This window comes from Podarcis erhardii (assembly GCF_964252035.2).
Source record: "Podarcis erhardii genome assembly, chromosome: 2".
Lineage (NCBI taxonomy): Eukaryota > Metazoa > Chordata > Lepidosauria > Squamata > Lacertidae > Podarcis > Podarcis erhardii.
Window position 1 is genome coordinate 19,883,199 of NC_138498.1, and position 15,636 is coordinate 19,898,834.

The 15,636-nt window shown below is 43.7% G+C and overlaps 1 protein-coding gene across 4 annotated transcripts in view; it reads left to right on the plus strand.

Annotated features, from left to right (window-relative positions):
* Window positions 1-15,636, plus strand: part of ANKFN1 (ankyrin repeat and fibronectin type III domain containing 1) — a 281,459-nt gene that overhangs the window by 115,533 nt on the left and 150,290 nt on the right. Inside the window, exon 2 of one of the 4 annotated variants that reach the window (XM_081849563.1) lies at window positions 2,070-2,144. The exons of the other annotated variants lie outside the window; for them this stretch is intronic. The gene's annotated coding sequence lies outside the window, so the exon portion shown is untranslated. The remainder of the gene's footprint in view (window positions 1-2,069; window positions 2,145-15,636) is intronic. 4 annotated transcript variants of the gene reach the window in all.

Below are 15,636 nucleotides of genomic sequence, written 5' to 3' on the forward strand. Positions count from 1 at the left end.
CCACTGCCCTGTGGCCTCCAAAAGGTTGCCCAGAAGGTAATATGCTCCCCAGTATGCAAACAGATTCCCAGTTCCGACATAAAACCAGTCTAGATGGTGCATTGGTTTAAACCTTGCTCTACTCTCTACTGATGCAGTTCAGAAATTAGAGCTTGTACAATCTAGAGAGTCATTGCTAAGCCCTTGAAAGACTTGGGACACAGGCTTCTGACATCACTTTCAGGATCTGTGGTGCTAAGAGTGACCAGGTGTGTTGCTTTATAGAAGGCGGCCTTTGAATTGAAGGGCTGTCTGGCCCAAATGTGGATTAAAGATGAATAGCCATGAGAAGAGAGACGGCCTTGAAGCTACAGATAGGTAGCCGTGTTGGTCTGTCATGGTCAAAACAAAATAAAAAAATTCCTTCCAGTAGCACCTTAAAGACCAACTGAGTTAGTTCTAGGTATGAGCTTTCGTGTGCATGCACACTTCTTCAGATACACTGTGTATCTGAAGAAGTGTGCATGCACACGAAAGCTCATACCTAGAACTAACTCAGTTGGTCTTTAAGGTGCTACTGGAAGGAATTTTTTTATTTTGTTTTGGCCTTGAAGCTGGATCGATTTAACAGGTACATATGTTACCTGGTCAGTGTGAGAAATGTATTTCTGTTTAAATATAGCAATTACTAGGGACGCGGGTGGCGCTGTGGGTTAAACCACAGAACCTAGGATTTGCCGATCAGAAGGTCAGCGGTTCGAATCCCCGCGACGGGATGAGCTCCCGTTGCTCGGTCCCTGCTCCTGCCAACCTAGCAGTTCGAAAGCACGTCACAGGGCAAGTAGATAAATAGGTAGCGCTCCGGCGGGAAGGTAAACGATGTTTCCGTGTGCTGCTCTGGTTCGCCAGAAGCGGCTTAGTCATGCTGCCTACATGACCCAGAAGCTGTATGCCGGCTCCCTCGGCCAATAAAGCAATAAAGCAATAAAGTGCTGCAACCCCAGAGTCGGCCACAACTGGACCTAATGATCAGGGTCCCTTTACCTTTACTTTACCAATACATTAGCACTTATAGATGTAAATTTATAGGTGTACATTTTATGCAAATCTGTGTACCCCTTTGTCCTTTGGGGGGGATGTGTAAGTAGCCTTTTACTGCTATGCAAAATGTCTGGATCAAGCCCCACCTCCCAAATCATTGCTGCATTCAAACTACGGGAGCTTAAAAGGTCCAAAAAGCACAGGACCCCTTGGCATATGTAACACCAACCTTTCCATGGGACTCTGGATAGCCCAGTTGGTTAGAGTGCAGTGCTGATAATGCCAAGGTTGCATGTTCAATCCCCTGATGAACCAACTGCATATTCCTGCATTCGAAGAGTTTGGACTGGAATGACCCCCGGGGTTCCTTTCTAGCCCTTCAGTTCTTTGATTCTATGTCTCTTCTCTACCAAGGAATCCCAGAATGTCCAAAATGGAAGAGGGCCCCATGAGGACAAACCCATCATCCCCTTGCAGAGCACCATCAGTGCCGGATAAACAAGCTATAGCTTAGGGCCCCACTCTCTTGGGGCCCCCCAAAAAATAAAGAGGGAAAAACTGGATGTACATTTCCAAAATATAAGATAAAAAACAAATAAAATAAAACCTACATACAGCAACAGTGTTTTGTAGGCTCTTATGATGTAAGTAATGGGCCCTGCCTGCTAGCCTGCTCCCTAAAATGTCACTGGTTTGCTCATTTCTATATATAGGGTGCCATGGACTGGTTGCATGGCCTCATCAAACCTAAATTCAGCCCTGAGGACCATTGACAGTGATAGGAATGGTTTTCCACTCTTTTTTTTTTTAAATGGTTTTTAAACAAATACAATAACCATTAAACATTTATCCAGCAGTTAGTGGTGTTAGTTTTACCCATTGTCTCTAGATAGTCACTTGCACATTCAGCATTCAAAAATTTACTTACTGATCTCACCTAATCGCAGAACAGAGCAGGAAACTATTGGGATACGTTTTTTGAGTTCCAAAGGCCCTGATTATGCTATTTCTTTGGCTTTCTAAAAATAGATTTTATGTGTTACTTGCAGGGTATTGTATGGCCTTAAAAGTATAACCTGGAAGTCTGAAATCTGCATGAGCGCCAGTAGTGGGGCTTCTCTAGAGTAAGTAAGTCACTGGCTCCAACCAGTGCTTGTAACTGCCTGAACATTCCTCTCTTTTCACTGAGATTGCTGCATTGGCCATGGGACAATTTGCTGGAACAAACCTTAGATCTTTTATGGAAGGCTAATTTTCCCCAGACAATATCATGTAGCAGACAGTTCACACAGGCAGGCAACGCTGAGCTGTAAAATAAATGGACTCTGGTGAGAAAGTTACCTTTCCCTCTAAAATTGTCTTGGTATATCTTAAGATAGAGTCTAATTATAGAGATTGGCATATATGGCATGCAAATGAAATCCTATATTAGACTTGAAAGAGGGTGGTCTCCTCCCCCCAGCGTGGCCTTTAACTGGGGGTTTAATGTATGTACAATATACAAACATTTTTGACAGACTATTAACACCTATGATCTTGTAAATATTTGCAATTTTCTAGATCATAAATATTGCTGCATAAGCAGTTCTTTCAGGACATCATTTATACTCCATTAAAGGTTAATTTACAAGTTAGTGCCTTATAGAAAGAAGATATGTGTACTTTTATGTTAATGTGCTGTAAAGGGAGACTAGTGTCTCCAGAAGCAATTTGTAATTCTCCAGCGGCTATTCCCTGTGGCACCACTCAGAGCTCCATGCGAATTCTTTTCATCGGTTCATGTTTATGGCGAGCTTAATCTTCTGTTTTGGAGAAGGAGGGTGGGAGGAGGGAGGAGGAGAGAGAGTGGAAGAAGAAGAAGAAGAAGAAGGGAGAGGGAAAGATCTTAGGTATTCAGGCTGCATTTGAAAGCATCTCTGTGTTTGTTTAAACAGTCTCACATAACACAGAGACTCATTCGTCACAGGGCTCGGATACCTGCTTCTGAACCTTGACACTACTTGCAACCAGGAGGCTGGGTTGCTGCTGGGCTCCAGGCGTCCTGATGTCATGGGGAGAGGGGAGGTGAGATGGTGACTGAGCAAGGACTAACTTTCAAAGGTGAAAGGCTCCATTTTAAAAGCAGGCAAGATGTACCTTCCCAGCAATTGCAATGCACTCTAGTGCAACCTGTAAACGGTTGCCTAGAATTCAGAAGAACGTGCATTTTCTTTTGTGACTTTCTAATCTTTGCCGTTTCATTGCGTAAAACAACAACACAATGCAGACAAAGAAGTAGCTACATATGCTCCTTTTTGTCATATGAACTGAAACGTATATAATAATCTGAATGTAATTCAAGACGACTGCCTTCTTTTTCTTTGGCAATCACTCGTAGCTGAGTAAAGATTGTCCTCCATGAACACAGTCTTAACAGTGAGTCCAGAATTGGAGGCCAATTCTGGATCCACGCATCCTTCCACAGTGGAGACAGAGGTTTCCAGGCAGGAGCTGATCATAGTGAGGATTTGACAAGCATGCCTTCCTCGTAACATGTTTCTCCATTTCATCCTAAGTTTGAGCGTCTTCAAAGCCCATGACACCTTTGGTAAAGGCTGTCCTCCAACTGGAGCGATTGCAGGCCAGTGTTTCCCAGTTGTCGGTGTTTATACTACATTTTTAAAGATTTGCCTTGACAGAGTCTTTGAACCACTTTTGTTGACCATCAGCATTACGCTTCCCATTTTGAACTTCAGAATAGAGTATAGTTGCTTTGGAAGACGATAATCAGGCATCCACGCAACATGACCAGTCCAACGAAGTTGATGTTGAAGAATCATTGCTTCGACACTGACATTAGTTCGCCTGTTCGCCCAAGTGATGTGTAAACTAACTGCATTGGGGCAATAACTCCCAACTATAGTTTGCTATCCATGTTCATTAAAATGAATAAAAAAGCAATGCAGACATATTTCATCACACCCACAGCAACTTCCATGACTAAAATAAGAACTCATCACGGGGGAGGTCTTCAGACCAGTAGCCCTTTTGTTGCTAAACCCACTGCATGGAGTTGTTTTGCTATGAGGATGAAATAACCATTTTGAGCTCCTTAGATGAATGGTAGGATATCGACGGGGTGATTGATGAGGATACAGATACACATCTTATTGTCATAGTGGTGGGTAGTGAATCAGTCCTGTGCTTTGGGACAGAAATATGTCTCTTCACAAATACTATCAAAATGTACAAGAAGATTTAAATGTAGCAATAAATAATATTATTAATTTTATTATCTGTAACCCACCCATCTGACTGGGTCACCACTCTGGGTGGCTTCCATCATACATAAAAAATAACAACAACAAAAAAAAAACATTCCCTATACAGGGCTGCCTTCAGATATCTTTTATAAGTTGAATAGTTACTTATCTCCTTGACATCTGATGGGAGAGCATTCCACAGGGCGGGTGCCACTACCAAGAATGGCCTCTGCTTGGTTCCGTATAACTTCACTTCTCACAGTGAGGGAACCCCCAGAAGGTTATCAGTCCTGGATCTGAGTGTCCAGGCTAAATGACAGGGTGGAACACTCCTTCAGATATACAGTGGTACCTCTGGATGCGAATGGGGTCCGTTCCGAAGCCCCGTTCACACCCTGAAGCAAATGCACCCCGCGACTGTGCAAGCGTGGGTCGCGATTCGCCACTTCTGCGCATGCGTGTGATGTCATTTTGAGTGTTTGCGCATGCGCGAGCGCGAAACCCGGAAGTAATGCATTCCGTTACTTTTGGGTCACCGCGGAGCGCAACCTGAAAACGCTTAACCTGAAGCAACTTAACCCGAGGTATGACTGTAGAGGCCTGAATCTGTTTAGGGCTTTAAAGGTCAGCACCAACAGTTTGAATTGTGCTTGGAAAGCGCTTCAACACATGAAAATATACACTTTTAATAGCCACCGGGGGCAGGGGGAACCATGTGGCGGTGTCTTCAGAACGCAAGGAGACACATTAAACGTCATGCACCAAATGCCACCAATCCCCCTGTAGTTACTTCTCTTGATGGACAAGTTATTGCTTTCTTGTTCCTCAGCCCCAGCTGCTCTCTTTGATGACTCATCAGCAGCGTCGTGAGCAGGGACCGATGCATTTGCACGCTGTGACGCCATGGATTTAGCAGGAAATGAACTGGGAATAGCTCTCAAACAGAGAGCATTTGCCCCCTCAGCGTGATAAATATCATGATATAATATGAACGGGTTGGAGTAAAAGGTACACACTTAACACACCAATTTACCGGGAACATTTAGGGGACTAGACTAGTCCCCCTAGTCCACGTATCACATGTGCCTGTGCTGCATGAGAAAGTGTTTTCTTTTGTCTGTATTTCAAACAGAGGACTCTTCTGTGACAGCTCTTCAAATAGGCCTCTGAAAAGCAGGACACAGGGTGACCCTAACTTTTAAAGTTAATCCTTTCCTAGTCCTGTCTGCAAAATCTCTCCAAGACTACCCTCACATTAGAACTGTTACAACTCTGTAATGACGATGGTTGGAAGCTTACAAGGAAAATGAAATACGCTTAACAACCCTCCACACACAATACACTGGATTCTTAACAGCCTCCCCAGCCTGTGAATTAGCACCCACCTCCATCTCCACCTTTCTGTATCACAATTGCATGAGGAGATGCTTTCTCTGTTTGGAACTAAAATGCTGCTACTCTCCGTTCAGTTGCAAAGAAAGCTGGGATAGGCAGGTATTTCTTCCAAAGGTAACAAGACCAGGCACAGTGAGCCAGCCATGTTTTACGTAAGTCCCTCTGCTAGTATTGATTATTGATTATTGATTTTCTATACCGCTTAGTATATTTAAAATATCTCTAAGCAGTGTACAGAAAACTGAAGCAACGTCAGAGAACTTCAACAAAATATTACAAAAAACATAGAGTTGCATACAAAAATGTTACATTAATACAAAGTTACACACACACACACACACACATATATATGCAGAGGTACCTCGGTTTTCAAACATCTCAGAAATCGAACGTTTCAGTTTTCAAACACCGAATACCCGGAAGTAACTGCTTCAGTTTTCAAATACTTTTTGGAAGTTGAACAATGCCATGAGGCTTCCATATTGAGTTTTCTGTAAGTAAATGCTTCCGTAAGTAACTGCTTCGGTTTTCAAATGTTTCGGAAGTCGAATGGTCTTCCGGAATGGATTTCGTTCGAAAACCGAGATACCACTGTATATAATGAAATAAGTACTATGTATATACTAATATAGATGTATCAGGAACATTGCTGCAGGTGACAGAAAGAGGAAGATGCTTTTTCTTTGCCAAGGCAAAGAAAATCATTTTTCACATGCTACTGGTTTACAGTAAGGTCAAACATTCTTGCCTCACTGTTGCTCCAGAGCTCTGGAACTTTGGACCTTGGTAGATTGGCAGATAGGTGGGTGAAAGAGCCACAAGGAAATGGCCAAACTGGCTGATGGAACCACAACAGCATCAGCCCAAATTTAGTTGGGCACCTCAAGTGGATGTAAACAGGGCTTTAACTGGTTTTCATAACTATATTTGTGTTGATTGGGGAGAGGAGGGAGAAGAGGAGAAAGCAACAGGATTAAAATAAGGCACATACTGATGCTGTTGAGCAGCCTATTTGTATCTAATACTATTTGTATCTAATAGATTGCTAGGAGGAACAAGTGACTGAGCCGGCAATCCTATGCCCATTCACCTGGGAGTAAGCCTCACTGAGCTCAATTGGAGTCACTTCCAAGTAAAGCATTACTAAAACTCTGGTTCCGGTTGGTCTGGAACCATAGGGTGGGTGCCACTACCAAGAAGGCCCTCTGCCTGGTTCCCTTTAACTTCACTTCTCACAGTGAGGGAACCCCCAGAAGGCCCTCAGAGCTGGATCTCAGTTTGTGGGCAGATTGACAAAGGTCCGTATAGTTAAAGCTATGGTTTCGCCAGTAGTGATGTATGGAAGTGAGAGCTGGACCATAAAGAAGGCTGATCACCAAAGAATTGATGCTTTTGAATGATGGTGCTGGAGGAGACTCTTGAGAATCCCATGGACTGCAAGAAGATCAAACGTATCCATTCTGAAGGAAACCAGCCCTGAGTGCTCACTGAAAGGACAGATCATGAAGCTGAGGCTCCAATACTTTGGCCACCTCATGAGAAGAGAAGACTCCCTGGAAAAGACCCTGATGTTGGGAAAGATGGAGGACACAAGGAGAAGGGGACGGCAGAGAACGAGATGGTTGGATAGTGTTCTCGAAGCTACCAACATGAGTCTGACCAAACTGCGGGAGGCAGTGGAAGACAGGAGTGCCTGGCGTGCTCTGGTCCATGGGGTCACGAAGAGTCGGACACGACTAAACGACTAAACAACAATATCTCACCCCATTCTAGGAATTGAGGAAATTGTTTTCCATTTAAGAAACCAACTGATTCTCCCATATCTGCTCATCCTTGGCTATTACAAGCTAGTCCAAATGAACATCTTGTAGAGCTTCCAGAAACGAATTGGCTTCAGTGGTCGATGAAAGTCTCCACTGAAGAGAGAGGTGGTGTGGCCATCAATAAAGCCTCTAGCCTCTATCTGTGCCTCTTGTTTGAGCTCGTGGCAGTACAATCTGGTAAAAATCAAAAGGATGCTTGATTTAGGGGTGGCAGCGGAGCGTAATGAAAAACGTGGTCCCTGAGAACAAGCCATTTTAATGCAAATCCGGCATCTTGAACCATACCTGGAAGAATAGAGGTAGCCACATTAACTGAAACCTAGTTCTTTTACCTTACTGCATTTGTTCACACTTATTATCCATTGTTACTCTCATTTCTCCATTTCTCTCCTCTTCATTTTCTCAGAGCCCAAGTGTGATAGTTTCCACCTCCCTCCCAATCTCATTTCCATTTGTGTCATTTCTTTTAGATAAGCCTGAGGACAGGGACTGTCTTATCACATACCCTCCAACATTTCTCCGGGGAAAGTAGGGATGTCCTAAGGAAAAGCGGGACATTCCGGGATCAAATCAGAAACTGGGATGGCTTCTGTAAATCCAGGACTGTCCCTGGAAAATAAGGACACTTGGAGGGTCTGTTGTCATTGGCATTTGTTACCTGCTATGGGAGTCTTTTGGGAGGCTGAAGAGAGGGAGTAAAAACATTTATTAAAATTTATTTATTTATATACTAGCCTTCATCCAAGGCTCACAGAGAGGTTACAATATAAAAACACAAAAATACACCCCATATTAACGATATAACAAACGTGTCAAGCGAGCCCCCCTGGGGAGAGTATTCTGCAAGTGGGGAGTCACAGCAGAAAATGTCCATTCTCATGTTGTCACCTTCCAGATTTCTCAGGAGGAGACATATGAAGAACAGCCACAGATTATTGTTACAGGGTTTGGGTCAGCTCATATGCGGAGAGGTGGTCCTTGAAGTACTGTGGTCCTGAGCCATTTAAGTCTTTATACATCAAATCTGGCACTTTGAAATGGACCCGGAAACCAAATGGCAGCCAGTGCCGTTGAGCCAGGATTGGCATTAAATACTCTAACCACCTTCTCCATGTGAGCAGCCTGGCCACTGAATTTTGCATCAGCTGAAGTTTCCGAACCAACTTCAGAGGTTGTTTTCAATAAATAAATAAACTTCAAAGGCTGGTTTATAAGCTTGGCTTGCTTCAGAACAACAAACCAGGAGCCCAGATTCTCAAATTACAGTAAGCTAGCACTTCTTGGTTAGATTTGATGTACTGGTCAGTTTTGGTTCTTTACATTTCTGATTTTTACACTCTTACATTCAGTTTTCCACATTGCTGCAGCAATTTGTGATTATGCTTTTTAAAAAAAATACCGTGAAGGTTCACCAGCATTTTAGTGTGAGTGCCTCCTAATATACACATTTTTCTTTATGCAATTTTGACAAATATACACATTTTTGCAAACGATTTCCACAAATGTAATGCATATTTTTGTGTTCTTTTCACTAACACAGTAAAGCAGGACAGGCATGCTGGTGTATTGCGACGTGCAAATGTGGTCAACTCTGATGAATCTCAATTTCTCTAAAGTCCGTTAATGTTGTGTGTGTGTGTGTGACATTAAGGAATGTTAGAGAGGAGGATGGGGGTTGGGTGGTGTCATCAAACAGCTTTGCTGTTTGACAGTGAGACGTCAGTGCTGTGACTCCCTGCTTCTTTCTAAAAAAGATCTTTAATTTAGTGGAGATTAAGTAAATGGAAACCTAGACAGCATCTTAAAAAGCAGAGACATCACCTGGCCGACAAAGGTCCGTATAGTTAAAGCTATGGTTTTCCCAGTAGTGATGTATGGAAGTGAGACCTGGAACATAAAGAAGGCTGATCGCTGAAGAATTGATGCTTTTGAATTATGGTGCTGGGGGAGACTCTTGAGAGTCCCATGGACTGCAAGAAGATCAAACATATCCATTCTGAAGGAAATCAGCCCTGAGTGCTCACTGGAAGGACAGATCCTGAAGCTGAGGCTCCAATACTTTGGCCACCTCATGAGAAGAGAAGACTCCCTGGAAAAGACCCTGATGTTGGGAAAGACTGAGGGCACAAGGAGAAGGGTATGACAGAGGACGAGATGGTTGGATAGTGTTCTCGAAGCTACTAACATGAGTTTGACCAAACTGCGGGAGGCAGTGGAAGGCAGGAGTGCCTGGTGTGCTCTGGTCCATGGGATCACGAAGAGTCGGACCCGACTAAATGACCAAACAAAGTAAATGGAAATGGGCATGTTAGAATACTGAAATTCAGAGTTTGTAAAAGCTTATAAATCCAACTGCAATTCTGAGAAAGCTTTTGTTATGCAAACCACACCTCTGTAGTTGCAGTCTGTTTATCCAGATGTTGAAGCCACAGTGTACATGTAACAGTTAACATTCTGTTGAGATAGCTTTTTTTAAAGCAGTTTGCATTAGATATGCCATTAAATGACAGCTCTCACTTCTACTGATATTGTGTAGAGAAAGGTTGTTGTTTTGTGTCATCTGATTAATGATCCCTGTAGTTGTCAGATCTGTTTAGACCTCACAGCCTTCTTTCAGGGTGCGAAAACTCTTAGGATCTGCAGAACACTCAAGGGCTTGGTTTTAATTTGAAACACTGGAAGCTTAACTATTTTGCAGGTGTTTATGATAAGAAATGAGTGCCAAAAATATGATTTTAATTCTTTACCATATTTGCCACTAATGGTTGCAGCTGATAGCATTGAAATGTGTTGCAAGAGTTTTCCTTGCAACAGAAAATCCATTTTGAATGACTTACATTTAGAGGGATTTTGGGGTGTGTGGATGTGAAAATCTGCTTCAGATGCAGTAGTTGGCATCTTTATCTTCCCTGTGTCTTAGAAAGACAGCAGGGACTGAGATTTGCCTCATTTTTTAAAAGGTATCACACAGTTCCCTGGAAGACATTCAAATCCCCAGTGGCCTGTAATTTGATTGTTTCAAATTTTAATAATGCATAATGTAATTACGGTATCTGTATAATGTAATTATAGTAGGCTGGGAGCTGCTTTAGGAACTCTACTCAAGAAGTGGCTTATCAGCCAACCAATCAGTCAACAAAATCAGAGCCCAACCTGGCTGCTTTTGTCCTAAGAGAAATGAAGTTAACCCACCTCGATGAACGAAGCAACAGTCCTGAAAGGCACTCATGGAGAAAGTGGCAGTTTCCACTTTAAAATACAGAGTACTAGCTTGGCGAGTTCCCGACCCCACCCCCCAGGTGTAAATAATGACACATGACACAATTATTAAGGTTAATGGGCTAAATAAGGCCACAACTTTACTGGTTACAGGTGATGAGTGGTATTGGCTTAGGCATTGGACCTAACCAACTATATCCTACTCCAGCCCATCCACTTGAAGTCCGGGAAGGGTTAACCACCAGTAAGGGGAGTCCTGCTGATGCACATCAACTAGGAACTCCCCCGGGGTCACCGCCCTAGGCCCTCACCTTCCCAGGCTTCGGACAGGGCCACGCCCCCCAGAATCCTTTAACGGACTACCCTTCAATATGTGGGGCAGGTGATGGTGCTACCTCCCCTCTTCCACCTACAGAACAATACCAATGCGGGCAGCAAAGAGGGAGATCCCCGGCTGCTTCCTGTCTATGTAGGGCAGGCCACGCCCCCGAGCCAGCCAATTGGCCAGCTAGGGGGTGACGCAGCTGGGAATCCCCCAATCGCGCTGGGCTGGCCTCCACCTGCCGTACACTTGGAGGCGGTGTGAAGACTGCAACCACACCTCCTCCTTAGGCAGAAGTGGCTTTCCTGAATGAGTGCTCATGATGAGTACACATAATTATCTTAAATGGGAAACCTGGGGAGGGGGGAATTATTCTTTGATCTGAAGATCCAAGTCTGCGGCAAGTACTCTTTGGTGAGAGAACCCCAGCAGAGGTTTAACATGACAAATCATGCTGCAAAGCAAAGCATGGAAATATAGGCTGTTAGACCTCTAAAATATACCCCTCCAAGCAAGTTCCATTAAAAGCTCCTTCCAAAGTTTCCCACTTCCCATAGCATAGAAAAAGGCCACACATTTGTAAGTAATAGAATGCTTTACTTGCAAATTTTCCATAGGCTGGATTCAAGCGTTGGCTGGACAGTAGAGTTCCAACCCCACCTGTAAATAAATAAGCAAACCCAAGTTCTGGCTCAGGAAATCTGGAACTTCTGTACTGTGCAAGGACCATACACAAATAGCCCTTTAGCATCCCGCAGGCTATTTAAGTACAGTGGTACCTTGGTTTTCAAACTTAATCCGTTCTGGGAGTCCGTCCGACTCCCAAAACCATTCAAAAACCAAAGCGCAGCTTCCGATTAGCTGCAGGAGCTTCCTGCACTCAGATCGGAAGCCGTGTAAGCCACTTCCATATTTTTCACTCCATAAGACACATTTTTTTCCTCCTAAAAAGTAAGGGGAAATGTCTGTGCGTCCTATGGAGTGAATGTGTGGTCGCTGGCTCCCTTTCCGGCCCCAACCCCTTGCCCAGGCCTCCATTGTGCAATGTTCTGTAGACGGAGGTTGTTTGTTTCCCCAGCAACATGTGACTGGCTGATTATCTGTCTGGAAACTGGTAGAAATGGCTCCCTTTCTTTTCCGAAAGAAACTGCAGAACTGTGAGTTGAACCCCATAAAAACAGGATTTTTTTCCCTTTGCAAAGTAAGCTCAACAACTTTGAGCTGATCCTAAAAAAAACGGGGCTTTTCCCCTTTGCAAAAGAAGCTGCACAACTGTGAGCTGATCCCCCAAAAATGGGGCTTTCCCCCTTTCCTACTCCAAAAAGTAGGTGCGTCTTATGGTCAGGTGCGTCTTATGGGGCGAAAAATACGGCGCTTCTGGGTTTGCGGCATTGGGGAGCCAATTTGTTCAACAGCTAAGCCATTCGGGGACCAAGGTACCACTGTATTGGGAGGGTCTTTAACAGTGCCAGCTCGTGGGTTGGGAGCTTGGGGGTGAGAGGAGAGGGCGTCGTTCAAGCTTACGTCAATGCTCAGGAGCTGTGTGCCATTTTTCACAGCATATGGAGCAAAAGATGAATGGCTCTGATCCACTTGTCAAGGATGAGATTCAGCTCCAGCTGCAGTGGTAGTTAAGAATAGATCTCAGGTCTGAATTTTCCTGTGCATGTCAGCACAACCAGGCAATGATAAATGCAGGACCAAAGGGTCTTGGAGAGATGGGGATGGGAGGCAGACTGCGTGTTTGTGAATATGCATCAGGAGAGGACCTGAACTGCTACCTTTCCTGCGATCATTTTTTAACACAGACACAAAGGGCAAAATATTGCCCCCAATTCTAGCTGGGATATCGTATCAATTTAAAGCATGTGGATTTTGCCTCAGTGGAAAAGGATGATGTAATTACCCAAAGAGTCGCTTTGTCTGCCCTGACGACAAGAAAGCTGAGAACAGCTGTGTGTCATAACCTAATATAACAATTGTTATCCTGATTTGGTGGAGCAAATTCAGATTCCTCTATTAATGCATTTTAAGTTCCTCCTGGCTTCCCTGCCTTCGTTGCAGCCTATGGATATGTACCACATTCAACTGCTTATTAGTTGCATCTCAAGCCAAAAAATTTCAGAAAATCATATTTAATGGATAATTTGTGCAGGGGTTTATAGAGCTTGGTAAGCATGAATAAATCCTAATCACCCAGTTTTACATACAATGGTACCTTGGTTCTCAAATGTCTTGGTACTCAAACAACTTGGAACCCAAACACTGCAAACCCAGAAGTACTGTAAGTGTTCCGGTTCACAAACTACTTTCGAAAGCTGAAAGTGCTCCATTTTGAGTGTTACGCTTCCAATTTAAGTGCCACACTTCTGTTTTGAGTATTACGCTTCCAATTTGAGTGCCACACTTCCGTTTTGAGTGTTATGCTGAGGTCTGTCTCTTTTTGCTATTTATTTTGTGTTTTTGTTTTTGTGGCTCTTTGTGTTTTGTTTTTGTGTCTGTGTGGAACCCAGTTCAGCTACTGACTGATGGACTGTGTGACTGTAGTACATTGTTTATTCTCGTTAGATAGTAAAATTCAAGTTAAATTGCTGCTTTAGGGATTGTTTTTAAAAGTCTGGAACAGATTATTCCATTTTGCATTACTTTCTATGGGAAAGCGCGCCTTGGTTTTGGAACACTTTGGTTTTGGAACGGACTGTATATTAATTCTAAAATCCCTTCATGGACCTTGTAGAGTGGACCATTTTTTGGTTACAGTGGTGCCTCGCAAGATGAAAATAATCCGTTCCGCGAGTCTCTTCATCTAGCGTTTTTTTCTTCTTGCGAAGCACCCCTATTAGCGGCTTAGCGGCTTAGAAAAGGGGGGGGGAGCGAAAAAACTTGCAAGACTCGCAAGACGTTTTCGTCTTGCGAAGCAAGCCCATAGGGAAATTCGTCTTGCGAAGCACCTCGAAAAACGGAAAACCCTTTCGTCTAGTGGGTTTTTCGTCGTGTGAGGCATTCGTCTTGCGGGGCACCACTGTATTCCCATTTTGTGAATCGTGTGTCTACGCTGAGGTTGCAAGATGGTTTCTTGCTTAAGGGCATACTAAGATGTCATGGTGATGCTGAAAGTTCGAGTAGGTGTTCACAGAAGCTCATGGTGATACCTAAGGATGCTCCTGAAATTGTCCTGGTCTGAATGTCTCCCTAGACTGCTTTTGCAAATCATCTGATCTCCTCCTGCCCTAAAAGAGCATATGATGCATTAGGAACCTTTCAACTGATGTACAGAGTTGGTCTACCTGCACAGTTTTGCCACAGCTTTCAATTCCTTCTGTAGATACCTGTCTTTTTCTTCCTTTGGCAATGCTGATACATCATAGAAAATTGCAAGAAATATTCAAGTGTGCTATTGCTTCTATATTGCCTTTCCTGCAGTGTTTTATAATGAACATGTGTGCATCAGGGGCATTAGTCAGGCGTGGTGTTTTACACTGGGCATGTGCCCTGGTACATATTTAAAAAACGTATTTACAGGTAGGGATGGGGGAGAGTGATGTTGCTCTGCTTATATACTTATAGCAATATTCATTTTGCACCATCTTTTATGCATGTGCACAGGTGCATGTTCCCATCAGTAAAGCACAGTAATTATGTGTGGTGTTGTTGTTTAGTCGTTTAGTCATGTCCGACTCTTCGTGACCCCATGGACCAGAGCATGCCAGGCACTCCTGTCTTCCACTGCCTCCCACAGTTTGGTCAAACTCATGCTGGTAGCTTCGAGAACACTGTCCAACCATCTCATCCTCTGTCATCCCCTTCTCCTTGTGCCCTCCATCTTTCCCAACATCAGGGTCTTTTCCAGGGAGTTTTCTCTCCTCATGAGGTGGCCAAAGTATTGGAGCCTCAGCCTCAGGATCTGTCCTTCCAGTGAGCACTCAGGGCTGATTTCCTTCAGAATGGAGAGGTTTGATCTTCTTGCATTCCATGGGACTCTCAAGAGTCTCCTCCAGCACCATAATTCAAAAAGCATCAATTCTTCGGCGACCAGCCTTCTTTATGGTCCAGCTCTCACTTCCATACATCACTACTGGGAAAACCATAGCTTTAACTATACGGACCTTTGTTGGCAAGGTGATGTCTCTGCTTACAATTGCTTTTTTGCAGTGTTTTACTGCAAAAGACTGAGAGCTGGGCTGGGCGGATACAAATGGAAAGCTGCAGCAAAATGCATGCCCCAGTTCTGAAATTGATGTTGTATAGCTGTAGCAATATTCCTTTTGCACGGTCTTTTATGCATGTGCACAGGTGCATATTCCCATCAGTAAAACACAGTAATTATGTGTACAATTGCTTTTTTGCAGTGTTTTACTGCAAAAGACAGAGAGCTGGGATGTGGTGGGCAGATACAAATGGAAAGCTGCAGTAAACTGCATGCCCCAGTTCTGAAACTGATGTTGGAAATTGTCCTAGTTAAACCACACAGTCACACACAGCAGAAGAAACTTATAGCACTGAGGGGAGTAGCCTAAGCTGCTCATCCTTATTCATATTTAGAGATGGGGAAGCACTTCAGTCTGGCTAATTTGCACTTCCTGAAACAAGAGGTGAATGGAAACTCAGCTGTCTT